Source organism: Pinus tabuliformis, chromosome 6 (assembly GCF_031772625.1).
Source record: "Pinus tabuliformis cultivar Carrire ecotype Pingquan chromosome 6, CPIR1, whole genome shotgun sequence".
NCBI lineage: Eukaryota > Viridiplantae > Streptophyta > Pinopsida > Pinales > Pinaceae > Pinus > Pinus tabuliformis.
In genome coordinates, this window is record NC_142292.1 from 1,701,731,284 (window position 1) to 1,701,750,742 (window position 19,459).

Genomic DNA, 19,459 nt, shown 5'->3' on the forward strand with positions numbered 1-19,459 from the left:
GCAATGTTCTCCATGGTGTGATAGTCATATCATCTGGAATTTGTTTCATTTCAGTACCTGTGTTACTATTTCTATGTATTATGGATTTAGACTTTTTAACCTTCTGATTTTTTATGTCAATATTATCCCACGTGTCAAAAGTCTCATCAATCAATTCTCATATCTCCCCAATTCTAAATTCCAACTGAAAAATGTTATTCATGCCTCTAAATAAATGTGAATTCACTTTTCCACCTTTTGAATTAATTTTATCCTCAATATGATAACTTGTTTCCATACAAAATTCTTTCTGAAAGCTTAGACTGACTTTCGTCTTATTCCCACCACATTTTTCTACAAATTCATTAAGAATAAATCTAACCTTTATGATGAAAGTCAAAGACATTCTATATTCATTATCTGCATTATGATCCCATGTCAATAAATTTGCTTATGTTTTTGTTAAAGCGGCATAAATGGTGCATCTTACTATTTCAAAAAGAGAGTTATTGGGATATTCCTCAATCAATTGTATTTTTGCCTCTACTGAATGTTTCCCTCCAATTATATAATATTTGTATTCAAAACATAGTGTCCTCTCAAATGCCTCTTTGTTGGGAACTTGATTTGGATCAACAAGAACCACATAATCCACCACATATGCATATGGACTGTACTTGAACAATGTTTTCAACTTATGGATATATAGGTGATGTGCCTTTCTAATTTGATATTGAGGTTGTCCTTCTTTTGGCCTATAGAATTGGCTGAGATTAAGCTGAAATGTTTTGCCAACATTAATTAATTTATTCTTCATCAAGTGATCTCAAATGCAATTTTGTTTTGTTTTAGTAATGTCATCCTCTAAATTAGCACCTGGTGTTATGATTTCTCTACTACCTTTAGAGCTTTCACTTTAATCTTCAATGTTGCCCATGATTTTTACAAATTGATCAAATTTTGATTTCTTCTTCTTATTGGTAAACATATCTTCTTCTAGATAAAAAAAAAATATCTTCATCATCAACTAGAAGAGAGATATTTGTGGCCATTTTTCTTTTTGTTGTTTTATTTATTTTCTCCTTTTGAACAAGAGTTCTAATCTCCTTCTCACTAATGGTAACATATTTTTCAGCTTCAACTTTCACATCTTCAAAAGAAACATGTTTAGCTTTACTAGATTGACCCACCTTAGGAATTATTTTTCTTTTTTTTTAGATGGGGAGTCGAAGGCCTGAGGGAGAGCCTGCTTAGGCTTGGTAGGCCTGCCCGCGAGCCTTCAGTAGCCTACAAACGGGCTTTCACAGGCCCGACAAGCCCACTTGCAACCCTTTGAACCCCCGCTGGGCAAAGGGGTTGATTCCCGATCCAACGAGGAATCGACCCCTATATATATATATATATATATATATATATATATATATATATATATATAAACAATATTTATATTGTTTAAAAAAATAAAAAAACAATATATATGGTTTAAAAATATATATTTAATTTTTTATTTTTTTTTACATTTTTTGGAAAAAAAATCAATAAACGGAACTTTTTTTTTCAACATAATAGGGGTTTTTTTTTTTTTTTGGCAGGAATTGAAATGCCCCTCCCTCCCCCTCCACTCCCAAAAAAAAAACAAAAAAAAAAAAAATTAACACCAAATTTTTCATTTCAAAGCCCTAAAAATATATGAACTATTTTAAAATATATATATATATGGTCTAAAAAAAATATATTTATTTAATTTTTTTTGTTTTACATTTTTTGGAAAATAAAAAATCAATAAATGGAACTTTTTTTCAAGAGAATAGTTTTTTTTTTTGTGGGAATTGAAATGCCCCCTAAGCCAAAGTAAAAAAAATAAAAATAAAAAATTTAACACCAATTTTTTCATTTCAAAGCCCTAAAAATATATATTTTTCGCCTAAAAATCCTACAAATTTGAGTTTTTTTTCGTCTTATTTGCTATGTGGTTTTTCTCGTAAAATATGATAGTTCAAAAAAAACTTCGAAAAAAAAAAATAATAATAAAATAAAAAATAAAAAAATCAGTAAAAATAAAAAAAAATGGAGCATAAAAACCATAAACAAAAAAATTTCCCTAAACTCCTCTTTAAATTGCAAAATAGAAGGAAAACTAACCTTTGAAATGTGAAAAACTCTCATTGAATGTGTTTTCAATGACAATATAACTCCTTCGCAAAATTGCTCCAAACTTTTTAACAAAACCCAAAAGACTTGATGTGATGTGACGAATAGAAACAACGAATGTTATTATATAGTGAAGATTGTGGGATTGTTTTAGCGTTTCTCCAATGTAGGATTAAAATTAAAATTAAGAAAATTAATATATAATTAATATTATAGGTTTAGATTAACTTTTATTATTTGTGGGATAAAAAATAAAATATCAATTATAAAAATTAATTTAGTTACCTAGTCAATGTTAAATAATTTAAATAAAAAATTTATTTTAATTTCGAAGGAATGCATTAAACAACAAAAATTTATGGATATTTTGAATAGAAAGTAGGGTGAAATTTTTCAAGAACAAAAGTTTAGTAAAATGTTTTCAAATAAACTTTAGAAAAAAAAAAATTGGAGGGAAATATTTCAAACGAAATTTTTGGAGGGAATATTTTCGGCAAACGTTTTTGGGGGGGAAACTTTGGAGGGAAAATTTTCAGCGAAAAATTTTGGAGGCAAACTTTAGAGGGAAATTTTCAATCTCTAAGCTATAAATTGTCATTGGGAGAGTGCATTTGTCTCATCCGAAATGTTCTGGTTGAAAGTCATGGATTCTTCTGATAGTGAAGTTTTTCATTCCATAGCATCAAAATCTTCGTCACGCAACAACTCTATTCATATTGATGAATATAACAAGAATACTTTCACTATTAATAGATATTCAAATTTTCCACTTGGCCTTAATCCTAAGCCTGATGATAGCAACGTTGATGAGGGGCAGCAAAAATAATTTCCTGTAAATAGAGATTCAATTTTTCCACTTAGTCCTAATCCTAAGAATTATGAGAGCACCATTAACGAAGGGCAAGATGAATAATTTCCAGTAAATAAAGAATCTAATTTTCCACTTAATCATAATCCTAAGGTTTATGAGAATCCCACTGATGAAGGTGGGGGATAAAGAATTTTCAGAGTCAAATTTTCCACTTAGTCCTAATCCTAAAGATTATGAGAGCACTATTGATGAAGGGGGGGATGAAGAATTTCCAGAGTCAAATTTTACACATAATCCTAATCCTAAGGATTATGAGAGCACCACTAAGGAAGAGGAGGGGGAGGATGAAGAATTTCCATTAAGTAGAGATTCAAAGTTTTTACTTAGTCCTAATCCTAAAGATTATGGGAGCACCACTAATGAAGCGGAGGATGAAGAATTTCCATTAAATAGAAATTCAAAGTTTTCACTTAGTCCTAATCCTAATAATTGTGAGACCACCACTATTGAAGGGGAGGATGAATAATTTCCTACAAATGATAATTTTACTATGAATAGAGAGTCATATTTTCCACTTAGTCCCAATCCTAAGGATTATGAGAGCACTAGTTATGAAGGGGAGGATGAAGAGTTTCTTGCAAATGATAATTTTAGAGGCACATATGCGAATAATGCATTTTCTCTAAGTGGGTGCTTCAAAGGCACTCATGGTGATGATGAATTGAATCCTCCAAGGGAGGATTTCAAAAGCACAGATAAAGATGGTGAAGAATTTCGCCAGAGTTAGGATTTCAAAGGCGCATATTTTGGTAGTGAATAATTTCCTTCAAGTGAGGATGGTAATGAATATTTTCCAAGCAATGATGGTGATGAATTTCCTAACTATGTTTAGAATGATCATAGTGAGGATACTATTCCTCCTAATGATGATGAAAATTCTTCTACAGAGGATAATGAAATGATGGAGACGTTGCAAACAAATATTGTATCTAGGAATGGGAGTGGACATTTTCATATCAATCCAAAATATTCGAGTTATACAAGGCTTAGGACAGGATATTTCACAAGTAAAATTTCTATCGGTGATTTCATTTCAAGTGAATGTTGTCGAAAGGATTGCTTGAAACATATGGATTTCAAGTTTTCTTTGGAGCAAAGGAAGAGATATTTGTCAATGAATAAAAGCATGCAAAATTCATATTTAGTGGGTTTCATGCAATCTACACTAGCAGGTTATGATTATCATATTGGGAATGTATTTCTCTGTAGAAAGGCTTTCAAAATGTTGCATTCAATTGGTAATTTTCATTTGTCAAGAATCCAAGAAAGACTAGAAAAAGATCCCACATTTTATTCAGAAGTATGTTATAGATGAGAGGTTGGGCCATTAGCAAATATTGCAATGTCATGGATGAAAGACTTATTTTCAAAGCATGGAGAGTGTATGCCAAATAAAGACACAATACATATTCCAAATAATTTCTCAAGACGAGAAATCTACAACTTATACAAAGAATATGCAGAAGGTGATAAAGGAGATGGTAATTTAATTACATATTCATATTTTACAAGGATATGGAAGAACAAATTCAAAAATGTTCGTATTCCTAAGAAGACAAGGATGGGGGTTTGCAGTACATGTGCTTCTCTTAAAAAAAAAAAAAAGATAAATGTTAAGGGGCAGAATAGGTATGCATTCATAACATTATTTTTAAAAATTGGATAGTTATCAACTATGAAAACATATTTATTAATAGGTTTCTTTTATTTTATGTGCATATTCCATTGTCAAAGCACTTCAAGAGCATCGCAATCAGCAAACAAGTGAAAGACAAAAATTGTATAAGAATCAAAAGAAGTGTTATGATAATCCAAATAAATATTTTGGTTTGATAATTGATGGTATGGACCAAAAGAAAACACTTCTACCACATTTTGTCTACACACCAAAAAATTTACAGGAGGAAAATTCTATTCAGTTTCACTTGGTTGGTTGTATGGTCTTTAATGGGAAGATATTTGGCAAGGGTTTACTTCACAGCTTCAGATATTCATAATGATGCAAATATGACCATAACTATAATCCATGATGTGGTTTCTCATTGGTCTGATATTTTTCCTAAGTTTTGTATCTAAAATTAGACAACACAAGTTGTGAAAATAAAAATCAAGTTGTTTTTGGATATCTAAACATGATTGCTAAATTGACAATTTTTAAAAAGGTAAAGGTTGGTTTCCTTCTTGTTGGGCACATTCATGACCATATTGATCAGATGTTCAATCATTTTTCAGTAACATTGAGGAGGAAGGATGTTTGGAGTCTGACATCATTAATTGAATGTATTAAGAAATCATACATTCCAACACCTGTTTTTCATGTGTTGGAATAAACTATTGACATGCGAAGGTTTATTTTGGGATCACATGTTGAGGAGAAATGCCTTTAACGACTTAATGACATTAGCTTCCAGCATCAATTTCATATCAAAAAAATTGATGGGAAAACACTTATATGCAGCAAGAAGTATTCAACTGTTGTTGAATGGTGGTCGTCATCAGGTTTAGCATTTTTGAAGTTCATTCCAGATCATCCAATATTTACATCAAAGATATTGTTATTACAATCAGTTGTTGAACTCCATAATGCACGAAGGCATAAGAGAGATATAAATTATTCTGAATCCTTTGAAGAAATTAAAAGATGTATTAGAGATACATATGAGTACTTTGATGTTGTTGATTTAGTTTGGTGGGAATCTTTTTTCAATAATCAAAGTGATATCATTTCCATATCAATAAATGAAGATACACTTTTGAAGACTCCATTTATTTCGCCACAAAATATGCCAAATGAACATGAGGAAATACACATTGTTGAATTACAACAATCTCAAGGTATTATTAATTCTCCACAGGTCGAGGAAAGACAAATCTATATTGGTTATATAATATCATGTGCACAACTTGAAGCAATGGAAGACCTTACAAGGGTTATGTGCATGATATTAAGGAAGGTTGCATGATAACAATGTTAGCAGATGGAGATCCACATGGCTATCGATTCTGGGTTGCCAAGGTTATAAAGGTCATTAAAGAAAATGAAGATATTACAGTTGTTGAAGTACATTGGTATGCCACAAATACCCACCCATTCAATGGTGTGTACAAGCCAGAGATGCTAGTTGATAAACAAATTGGAAGAAAGAGAAAAAAAAAAAAAAAAGGTACAAATATAAATCATCATCGCACAAACCTCTTAAAATTAGAGGACGTTGACATACTTGTTTTATACTTCAATTTAACAAAGAGAGGAAATATTGGCTTCAAGACCATAGATATTTTGAAGAAGTTGCTACTAGAAGAAACAGTGTTGAGATGGGAGTCTACTGAACCTAGTCGTAGATATAGAATACTTTTGAAACCTAAAATGGCGAGCATGCATGTTGACTCAGGTGGGGCACTAGTTGATGAAAGAGAAGAATATGGGTCATCTTCATCCGCATCCAGCCATTCATCTAAATATGTAGATTTTGATGGTGTGCCAGAACCTATGAGTGATTTTGAGTAAATGTCTAAGAAAGTTTATGTAAATTATGTTTGCATGGTAACTTGAAATAAATAGGTTGACTTCCATATGATATTACATGAACTTATGAGTCATTTCAATGCTTGTTGGATTATATGTTTTAATTATGAAGAATTCATCTCCTTAGAATATCCACAATGTAATAATGAATTACAAAAATAATTTATATTATATTCAATCTACCAAAGTTGATATTTTGATTAAAATAAAGAAATATTAGAAATTAATGTTGATTTTTTAAATTATGCACTGATATTACCATGATATTATTTATTGTTATCACTTGGTATAAGATAGTTTTAAAAATGTTGAAATTTTAATGCCTCATTAAAAGGTGACACTTCATTTTGATGGTTTATTTTTAGGTTTCTGTTGCAATAAGATAAGTTGTCTTAGGCTAAGATTTGAAAAGAGCAATACATTTAGCATTTAAAATAAAAAACTATTCTTGGAATAATGAATGTCTCATTTACTTGTTCATTCTTTAAAATTGTTTTAGTCATATAATTTGTCCATAATTTCATGGTTAAAATATGTTAAAAACTTATGGTTTTTAATTCCATGGCTAAAAATTTGTCAAAATCTTAAGGTTTTTGTGAGTTATGATATTTTATCTTTAATGCTATGGTTGAAAACAATTACAATTTTAGGGTTTTTTAAGTTAAGATATTTTACCTTTAACAACATGGATGGAAATTGTTGGAATTATAAGGCTTTGAGACATGATATTTTATCTTTAACATCATGTCCGAGAATTGTTGGAATTTTACGGTTTTTCAAAGTCTTGATATTTTATCTTTAATTCCATTGCTAAAAATTGTCAAGATTGTAACCCAATTTTGTTTTTGTTCCAGCGTCAACACTTATTGTTTAAAGGGTGTTTTCTTCATCCTTTTTGCAACAAAAAAAAAAAAAATTACTGCCATTTAAAAAATGTTCAAAATTTACCCTAAAAAAAGCATCGTTCTAGCATACAAAATTTTTGTTTTTTGGTTGTTTTTCCATGTTTTTTGGGGGTTTTTGGGCTAGAGTTCTCGTTTTGAGGTAATAGTTGATTGGTAACTTTGCTTATCCCATGGAATGCACCTAAATAGATGTTTTGTAGGTAGTAAAGGATCAATGTAGTTGATTCTTAGCCAAAACCAAAAAGGACATAGTAAAATTGAAACTATTATCAGTAGAAAAAAGACAAAAAATGTCAAAAGATCAAGTGGAAGCAGAGTTTTAAGGTTTGATCCTTGACCAAGGGTATTCTAGAACATGTGATAAAAATATATTGGAGTTGACAAAGTTATATTAGCTCAATAAATTCATTATTTCTCAAAGAATGGAGGGGAAAGATAAACAATACCAAGATATTTTGCATAATTGTAACAAACAATGTTCCTATATTGACAAATATTCAAAATACCTTCAATATGTAAATATCCATTGTAGGACAAGTAATATTTATATATAAGAATTTTGAATGTACAAGTGATATATTTTTGGTTACAAATGAGGGCCTTGTTTATATACCTAGGCATGTGTCCCTTCATGAATGGTCATTTCCTTTTAAGACATTCCCATTCATAACTAACTACACTTATTAATCATTATTTATAAATTTATACATAGTTATGGATAGTTGTGTTCATAACATTTCCTTCCCCTTTAGAAGAGATTTTCCCTCAAATCTCATTGATGAAAAGCTTATCTTTTTTCTCAATTCTTAGAACCATCATCCTTGATGATGCAAGATGATATGAATGACTGTGGTATAGAATTGTTGCACTATACACTGATCTAACCATCCCAAATCACTCTTATGTGGAATATTGCAATTATTGGATACTTGGGATGAATTGTTATCATAAGGATTGTATTGTATTGTCATTGACATTTTTTGGAGCATAAGTTTGTTGTTTATGTCCTATATGATGTTCATACGTTAACTGATTAAGGTGTCTACTTTTATGATGAGGATGTTGATAAGGTATTTTTGTAACCTATTTTTCCCTTGTCATGCTCGTGGTGATTTCTTGATTTACTTTAGATATTGATGTTGTTGGGTTGATAATGGAATCTTCACTTGGAATTTACATAATCTATATTACAACATTGAAGCGAGGTTTTACTTCAATCAGATTGGCATCTTTTTTAATCATCTGAGTAATAGGATTTGTATTTATTTCCTTATCCTCAACTTGGAAATTTTTACTTGAGACTTCAGTGCTTTTTCTTAAGTTGTTCTATTATGTTTTCCAATGACTAATCTATAGCCTTGAATTTCTTAACTTGTGCAAGTATTTTTTTTACCATGATCTTTTAAGCGAGAGATTTCTTTCTTTTTATGAGAGATAATTTTATCAATTTCCTTCTGCATCCTGAACGTACACAATTCTTTAAACTAAGGTAAACCGGAAATTATGTTAATCCCTTTGTTAAACATAGTTACTACATTAAATAGAGATACAGATTCATAAACATCAATTATTACTTGCAATTTATTATTTTTATATGTTGTTTCGAAATAAGAGGCATCTTTATTCTCAATTATATTTGATTCTGGAATTAATAACTGATTTGTCAAATTAACAGTAATGTAATTTTCCTCACGATTCTTGTTCATAATGATAGTAATTGTTTTTCCTCGAATATTTCCTTTTAATGTACATAATTCAAAACATGAAATCATGCAACTTTTATAATAGAATCGTCCTTCCATCATTTTCAAATTTCTCTACTTTTTACTTTAAGTTAAACTTGTATTTATTTTTAATTAACTTTGACTCTAAAGGTGATCCTTTTAAAAAAAAATTAATGATTATTTTATCCCTTTCTTTTAAATATTCAATCTTCAAAAAAATAAATATTTTTAAATCCTTGAAAAAAGAAAAAAAAAACGTTTTACCATAATATCAAGGAATATACTCTCCTATAACTTAACTTTTGAAAATTTACTCCAATAATATATATATGAATGAATTTTGGAATATGATAATGCAGTCCATTTTTTTTAAACTTATAAATACCTTATCGATATATATAAATACCATATATATATATATATGTGTGTGTGTGTGTGTGTGTGTGTGTGTGTGTGTGTGTGTGAAAGGTACCTTAATATTTTTATTAATAATGTTTTTTCTTTAAATTGGTTGGTGTTGAATCATTTTTAGCTTTTAACACTTGATTTAAACACCGTCTCTAAAAAATAATTTTATGGATGAAAGGATATGACTATACAAATAGTAACGTGGAAATTAATGTATGGATAACTTGGCTTGCGATAATCTTTTGAATTCAGTCTTCAATGATCGATTTCATGATCAATGTTGATTATCCTTAATCCTTGCTCAATAGTTTGAATTTCCCTTGGCATCTACCTAAGGCTTAGGAGCTTGTGGTAGAGATTGATCTGGAGAATCAAACTAGTCATCACAACAAAGATAGGTTCCCTGGGTCCTGTTTCCTCCTAGAAAATTGGGTGAATCAGTATCATCTGCATCAACGAGTTCACGTGGGAAGGAAGAACCATGTGTCTTTCTATGAATGCTTCTAATTTATATATAAAAGAGGGAATAGGGCAAGGCATAGGTAAAGTGTGGAAGCTAGAGGAGTAGTGGTTATGGCTAGAGGTGTGGTTGCAATTGGAGGGTGCAACAATGGCAGTAGGAGGTGATTATGTATGGTGGCAGTGGTTGTGTGGTGTACGGTAGGGGCAACTATAAGTGGATGCAACACGGCAGCTATGGAAGAAACTATCGTTGTTGTTGCAAATTTTTTTCTTTTCTGTTTTATTATTAATATTATTACTACTACTTTGGTTTTTAAAAATTGTGTGTATATATATCCACACACACACTATTTTTTTTTTACTTTTTTTATATTTTTGAATTTCTCCTTTTTTAGTTCTTATTAATGGCCAAGTGCCATATTTTTTTCAAAGACTTTAGCTTGAAGAAAATCGAGTTTGTGCCTAAAATCCTTGTGATTATCAGAATCAAAGAACAAAGCTCTAATAAGATTGTGGTCAAAGGTTGAGATCGAACAATGAAGCTTTGATACCAATGTTTTGAACAAGGTTTGTATACTCACAAATATTTAAAATATCTGGAATATGTAAGTATCCATTATAGGACAAGTAATATTTATATATAATAATGGTGAATGCACAAGTGATATATTTTTGGTTACAAATGAGGGCCCCATTTATATACCTAGGCAGGTGCCCCTTCATGAATGGTCATGTCCTTTTAAGAGATGCCCTTCCATAACTAGATACACTTATCATTCATTATTTATTTAGTCATTGATATATATTTATATTCATAAAATAAGCTAAATTTAATGGAAAGAAAATTTGATGACCTATGTAGAGAAATTGTAAATATTGAGATCATAGTGCATAGCCATGTATAAATTGGAATGACAATGAGGAGGAGAATGAGAAAGTTATAAGTTTTGAAGAGACCCCATTGTACTCCATTTTTCTAGATGAATAAAATGAAACCTAGATGAACCAGTTGTTGTTTTTCTTCTGGTGCAATGGTGTACCAAAATCCTATCTATTACAAGGTTGTTGTTACCTACATAGAGCCAACAAGAAAATGATTAGCGAGGTAAATACTTAAAAAAAAATAGGAAATGTAACTATATCTATCAAATAACATGAAATACATTTCAAGAAACAATGGAATATGAAAGAAATGAACACAAGAGGTAGGGAAGCAAGAATTCCCTTTATTGTGTGATGAAAAGAGTTCCAAATCATCCCAGAGACACTAAAGAGACTTAATAAATAAAAGTGGCTCTAAGAATATCCTGAAGGCAGGTCCCTTTTCCATCTCCTTGCAAGAATGATCTCTCCTCAAAGAAGTCCTATGAGAGCTCTCAATGGTGAGCTCCTTGAACACAAATGAATGTTAATTGGCTTGAAACTTTGGCAGCATAAATTTGCATTGTCTTCTCTCTTGTTTTGGTCCCAATTCCACTGATATTTGTAGGCTCAAAATCATGCCTTGGCTGCCTCTAGCTCATTTATGAAATTTGATGAAGTGGGAGATGATGAGTCCTTTGGTAGCTCCTTAATGTTAATTCAAGAGTGGAATATCTCGAGATTGAGATAACTAAGCTTGTCCTATCAGTAGAGGGTTTCTCATTTAATGTGAAGTGGTCCACAACTTGTTGATTTGTCACTTGTGTGGATTCACACAACTATCAAAGAAAAATCTGCAATGATCGATGAAAAACTTCTAAGGTGACTATGCATAGTTCATTTTTGTAATGATAACCTTAGGAACCTTTAATTTTTCTTATTCATGATGTTTTTTGGTCTTCACCAGTACACTTACACTTGTTGTTTTTTAATGTTGGGCATTCATGGCTAGTACAATTGGGTGTATGATTTTTCAATGATAACAATTGACCCCTCATGTATGAGGTTTGAAGAAAACATATATATGAGACGCATCATGTTTATTTCTTAATGATGAGTCTTGTTGAATTGTTGGGAGAAATATCCTTGGTTGGAGATGGATGAGGCAGTCCTTCAGAAGATATCATAGAACCAATGTTGACAGAAGACATTTACAAAAAGTTCATATGAGGTGGGTGTGCCCCATTCTCTTGATCATGGATTTAACTAATATTCTTACATTGGTACACAAGATAAATCTGTCAAAAGTGCTTAGAACATATATGTTGTTTGATGAAATAGATGATTGCTTCGCCCTTTTGGTCATTTCTAAAAAAATATAACAAAGGTTAATAAGTGTTCCCTCCCATACTAGGCACAATTGAGTGTTGATGGAACTGTTGATATAGATGTTGGCCTAGTAGATGGGCCTTCGATTAGAATAAGAACTACAATTTTCCTAAACTACAATGCCCCCTAGTGCGAAACATTATTAACATTGGGAATCGAGGGTGTTAGTGAAATTAATGGGTGATGATGATACTCATTTTCCCACCTAAGGTCAACACTAAATGGGTCTGGGGACCAAGGTAATGCTTCTTTCTTGGAAAATGGGAGCTAATTTTGATAGGTAGACGCGGCAGTATATAAAATATTCTTTCTATTACAAGTATAGAACCATGGATGGGTGACAAAGGCATGATGGTTGAGGTTAATAGAATGAAATGGGGACTAGAAAATTCCTAAGGTTGGAGCTTGTGTGCAGGTTGTAGTAGTCAAAACAAGCTAAGATAAGTAAGCCCTTGGAGTTGGTAGGACATCTCGGGGAGTGATAGATGGTTGCTTTAACTGGGTTTAGTGGGTCAACTACAATATGATGTCATGGTTAAAAGTGACAGAGGGACATGACATTGTAGAAATTTGAATAATATAACACTTATTCATAGAGATTATCCTGATTATACACTATTTGCGGAATGCATGCATAATACATAACCTCCTCTACCATTGATTATCAATTTGAGGAATTAAAAAAACAATCGCATGCGCACATTGAAACATCAATCACACATATCAACACAGTATGTAATGGGGAAAGCATACAGTTGAAAACCCCCAACTATCTGTATATTATAATGATAGAGAACATGTAACAATACATAGTACAATACTCCTCACAAGTACTTAGTACTATCTCCACATGCTACACACAAAACTAGCTCAGATCTGAACAAGTCACGGGTTCAAATCTCCTCCACTATTTTCCTGCCTCTACTGCGCAATCCAAATTGAGAATTGATCAGATCCAAGTTCGAATTCCCTTGGCTTGTACTGCGCAATCCTCATTGGAAATCTCAATCAATGATTGTGCAAATCTCATGCACAGCTATAGTCACAACTGATAGTAGTCTCACCCTTTTACCCACCTCTAACACTTGTCTCCACTGAACTGTCCATGCACTGAGTTAACTGATGTATTCTTTAGCAGTTAGACTAAATACAACTAGTTCAACTAAGTCAAACTGAACACAACTCCATCAACTCCTCAACCAACTCCACCAAACTCAATCACTTGAGTTCTAACTGAAGTCCATCATGCAATAGCTCAACTAACCCATAGGAAAAGCGTATTTCCTTCTGGAAATTGCATGTGCCACATCCGTAGCTCGAATTGAAGTGTTGCAAGAGGATAAGATAATTTTTATAGTCCAAATATTATTAAGAGCTAATAATATTCGACTGTTCTATTTTTTGACTGGCAGTCTAAAAATAGACTTCGCCATATGTCTAAAAATAGAGGTCCATATATTTTTACCAACATGACCAATCATCCATAAATAGCATCCTGCAACTCATGGACCATGATCCATATGTCTAAAAATAGACTTTGCGCCAAAAATAACCTGCGGGCCCACTTAGTGAAGGCGACTTCTTTTCACTAAGATCCATCATCTTGTTGCATTTCAACACTCCCTCTCAACAAGATATGGATTATTTGCAATGCCTATCCTGCCTCTTTGGTATTCGAATTTGCTCCTGGTGAGCGCCTTCGTCAAGATAACATGATTCTCCGCTGCACACAATCTCTGATATGATGGTACCCGATGTCAATGTGCTTGGATCTATCATGAAATACTGGATTAGCTGAGAGTTTAATGCAACTCTGGTTATCACAATAAATCACAGTAGGCTCCAAGTGTGACCCGAACAACCCGACCAGGATCTTCCTCATCCATATAGCCTCGCATGCAGCCAAACTTGCTGCCATATACTCGACCTCTGCTGAATTGAGTGCCACGGATCTCTGCTTCCTGCTGTACCAAGAAACTGTTGTCGACCTGATACTGAAGATCCCTCCAGATGTGCTCTTTCTGTCCGTTGGGCTCCCTGCCCAATCTACATCCGTGAAGCCACATAGCTTCACCTCATCCTCCTGTCTGTACCACAATCGATATCCCAATGTGCCTCTGAGATAATGCAATACATGCTTGCCTGCCTTCCAGAAGAGCTTGGTTGGCTTAACCATAGTTTGTGAAAGCTGGTTAACAGCATAGAATATATCAGGTCGTGTATTGACCAGATACATAAGCGACCCCACCAACTGTCGATAAATAGTGGCATCCACTACCTCCGCTGAAGTAGCATCCTCCTTCCTCCAACCTGCAGGAAGAGGAGTATCAACAAGCTTACAGCCATGCATGTTGAACTTCTCCAGTATCTCCCAGGCATACTTACCCTGAGAAACAAATAGTCCATCACTGCGCTATCAAATTTCCAATCCTAGGAAATAATGAAGGAGGCCAAGTCCTTCATCTCAAACTCTCTAGCAAGATCCTCCTTGCATGAAAGTATCAACAGCTCATCTCCCATCAAAATCAAATCATCTACATAAAGTACAATGATCAGTAACTTACCCTCCACCACAATCTGGTATAGGTTAGGATCCGCCTCACTCTTGGAGAATCCAAGTCCGGTGAAATAACTATCTATTCGTGTGTACCAAGCACGAGGTGCTTGTTTCAACCCATACAACGCTCTCTTGAGCCTGCACACATGCGACTCGCTACTGAAAATCTCGAAACCTTCGGGTTGCTCTATGTACACCTCCTCCTCAATGACTCCGTTGAGGAACGCAGTCTTCACATCCATCTAATGGATGTGCCACCCCATCTGCACTGAGAGAGAAAGAATCGTCCATATGGAAGAATACCTTGCGACAGGTGCAAAGGTATCCTCATAATCGATCCCCTCTATCTGTGAGAAGCCTCGAGCAACAAATCTTGCCTTGTACTTCTCCACACTCCCGTCAGCTGCCTGCTTCACTTTGTAGATCCATCTCGAACCCACCACTAATTTCCCTTCCGGTCTTGGGACAATCTCCCATGCACTGTTTCTGACAATTGAATCATACTCTTCCACCATGGCATCTACCCATGTGGGATCCTCCACAGCTTCCTCGAAAGAGGATGGCTCAGTCACGACACATTTTCTCACAAGAGCCATGTATCCAGTGTACCGATGAGGTGACTATCTCTGTCTACGTTGTGCTGTAGGTGGTCCTACAACCTTCTCTACATCTTGAGCCAGTCGCTCAGCTTCTGTAGTTCACTTTCGCCCTCTGATGGTTGGCGCTGCATGAGTGGTCTCTTCCACTCCATGAACTTCATCTTGTGGCTGATCCACATCCTGAAGCTCACCCTTAGGAACTAATAGCTCCTCATCTGCATGCAAGTGTGGCTACCTCTCAAGTGAACACTTCATGGCTTTCTCCTCCTGAAATTTGATATCTCGTTGCACAACAGTCTTACGACAATCTGGCAAATACACACAATAGTTGTGGGGCATATCAGTGTACCCCAAAAATATCCCAACCTCTGCGATCGGCTCCAGCTTCTTCTTGGCATCCTTAGTCACATGCATGTAAACAGGAGAACCAAAAATCCTCAAATGGGAAATATCAGGCCTCTTACCAGAATAAGCCTCCTCAAGTGTACTCATGCCAAGTATCTTGTGAGGACAACGGTTCTGCACATATACTGCAGTATTGCATGCCTCCACCCACAAGTGAAGGGGTAGGCCCTGATCATGCAGCATCGCCCGTGCAGCACCCACGATCGTTCTGTTCTTCTGCTCAGCAACCCCATTCTACTATGGGTTATGGGGAGCTATGAGCTCTCTTCGAATCCCTTCTGCACTGCAGAAGTCCTTGAACTCGCCAGAGATGAATTTACCATCGTTGTCGCTCCTAAGATCCTTCACCTTCTTCCCCAATTCCTTCTCGACCAGTGCTTTGAACTCACAGAACTTTGAGTATGTCTCGCTCTTCTTCTGCATGAAGAATATCCAGCACTTTCGAGAGAAATCATCAACAAAGATCACATAATACTTGTGCTTTGCTGTCGAAGCTACTGAGAAAGGTCCAAACACGTCTGTGTGAATTCTCTCAAGGATCGTCGTGGCGCGACTATCCTTCTCGTGAAAGGTGGCTTTCACAAATTTTCCCAAAGTACACCCCTTGCACTGATATGACTGCGCAACAGTGCCTTTAGGAAGCCCAATAGAAATCTGTTGCAGTATCTTCAAGGCTCCATGGTGAAGGTGGCCCAATCTCTAGTGCCATAGCTCGCCATCATCCCAGCTCACCAATCCTTCTACCTTGCATGCCATTGCTGCACAGCCATCTACATGCAATTGATAAAGGTTCTTGACTCGAACACCTATCTTTTGGGTTTCTCCAATTGTCTTACTGCGCAGGAAAGCCTTTCCCTCGCTGAAGACAACATCATATCCCTTGTCTTCTAACATCGCCACAGAGATAAGATTCTTCTTCAATCCTGGAACATGCATCACTTCCTTCAATACGAAGGGTTTACCAGACTCCCTCTCAAAGGAAATGGTATCGATACCGGTCGCACTGTTCATCCCTCCGTCAGAGATCAAAACTCTTTTTGCATTTCATGTTTAGGTGTCCCATCTCGCTCGATCAGTTGCATTCCGTTAGGAGCATGCCATAAATCTGTCGGAAGGGCTTTTGTCATTCATCCCCCTCATGCTTTGCACTGCTGGCTCAAGTCTGTCCATCAAAATCAAGTCTAAAAAGTCATTTGCAGTCCTGTTTCAGTTTCTAGGTCATAACAGTCATCTTAGTCATTAGGTCTAGGGTTAGTCAATTTGGTCTTTGAAAAAGTCTAATAAAGCCAGCAGGCCAAAGGGAGGTTCTTGATAAGTTGTTATTTCAAATATTTTTATCGTCATATGGATGGATTATGACTTTTCTTCAAAACTCTGTTTTGAAGACAAGTTGACATTTCGTTTTTTTTCCAAAATTTTCAGTTCTTGAATTCTTCAGGCGCAGCCCTGGTCTCCTTTGCCAAATCCCATGTCAGTTATTCCTGCAAATATTTGCCAATAAATTCATCATTTCAACCAAAAAATCAAGGAGGAAACAAAAAGTCAGAGTTGTATTAATTGTGAAAAAGTGACAATTTCAAAACATTACAAAAATGGGTTTTGAAGAACCAAAAATCAAATCAATGTCTTTATAAAGGTTTTTCTATGAAGATGAATGTCATTTTGCATGCCAAGGTCGAAGAAAAGCATTTCAAAGCGAATTGGGTGAGCAAGTGCGTGTTTTGGAGAGAAATAGCTTGCAACCAGCCGGCGCGACGCACAGAACAGGTGGCACGGTGCACTGGAAGCGCGCGGCGCACTGGGAGTTTTTGTCCAGTGTTATTCTGAATGGGCACGGCGCACTGGGTTCTTGGCACGGCGCATACAGTCCAAAGCCCGAAATTGTTTCAAATTTGTCCAAGTTTCTCATTCCTTGCGTGAATTTGCCAGGTAGGCCCTTCTTCTTGATGTTGCATCAAATTTTGTGATAAGTGGTGGTGGTTTATGGGTGATAAAGGTTGAAACAAAAATCCAAACCCTACATCTAAAGTGCCTTCAAAGGAAGTTTGCGGTGGGTTCTTAAATATTTGATTGTCACCAAGGACTTTCCTCCTTCCCCATTTCTCCCTTGTTTCATCATTTCCTACCCCCCCCCAACTAAGCTCATCAATCCTACATTTTCTTTCCTACATTCAAATCCCAAAACCCCAAAACCCTAGCCCTTATAAAAATCTCCCAACCCTATACAACAATCCCAAACCCTAAACCCTATTCCCATACATAAAATTCCCCTCCTCTCCCTAATAAAATTTATTTCAATATTCCCTAATTCCTCACTATTATTTCCCCTTCCTAACATTCCCTTGTTGCATTTGATTTTCCCCTTGGTGGCAGAATCCAACTATATTGCATTACAACACAGCAGTTTCATACATCATTAAAGAGCAGTCCAATCACAGTTTATATACAGCAGCATCTTTTCTTCAAGGTATATTATACAGCAGTCATGGCATCTGAGCATTCATCAAACTATGAAGTGGAAACCCAAAGTGACTCTCCCTTGGAAGAACAGGCACCCCAGAGGCCTCATAAAAGTGGCAGACATGTTAGGGAAGAACCAACCACCCTTACAGAATTGTAGGCATGCCCTCTTGCTATGCAGTGTTTTTAGCATCAGTCATGCTATGAGTTTTGTCAAAAGGTGGCTAGTGTCCAATTTCATCATGAGTTGGCTCGTCTTTTTGTGCTACACTTGCACGGAGATCAAGCTACCTTAGCTGGTGTCACCTTCACGCTTACACCAGAATCTGTCTCATTAGCAACCGTTATACCAAACATTAGTGAACCATGGCACAAGAAACAGAAGATTGACCGGTAGCATTATGAGCCATATATTAAAACCAATTTCTTGAGGCAGCTCAAGAGAGTGTTCCCATTCCGATATCTGAAAGATGAATATTCTCCACTAATGAGATTGATCATGAAATATTTCAGCTGTGAGGGATGGTTCTCTCGTCTTTATGCTTATCACATCAAGTTGCTCATGCATTTCACCAGGGTACGGATGATGAACATTCTGTATTCCATTTGCTGGAACATAGAGAGGATGACCACCTTTATACAGCATAAAACCCCTCAGCAGCAACTTAACAGTGTCTATCATTTTGCTCTTATTAAGATTTTGGTGGTTCATCAACTTGGAGTACAGGGCATCACTTGGGATGATTTCATCTCTCATGACTTCTTCAGAGCTTCACGGGGATTATCATAGGTTAAGCATGAAGGTGAACCTTCTCATCAGTACGAGCGCCATGAGACTGCTAGTGTGTCGGTATTCATCACATATCAGAGAGGCACCAGACATTTGTTTGCAGCGGCAAAGCGAGTGTTATCTCCACTCGGGGTGGAAGGGGCCTCGCTTCCTCCATCAACATCACCGGTACAGGACAAAGGCAAGAGGCCAATGCAGGTTAAGGGGTCTTCAGGTGAACCTTCAGGTGAAAGATACACTGGCTTCATTCTCATTCATGATGATGATACAGATACGGGTCCACAAAGCGCCAAACTTAGAGAGATCGTCCAGGAGCAAAAAACAAAGATCGAAGCCTTATATCTTGACTTGGAGAGGGCTAAGTGGACCATG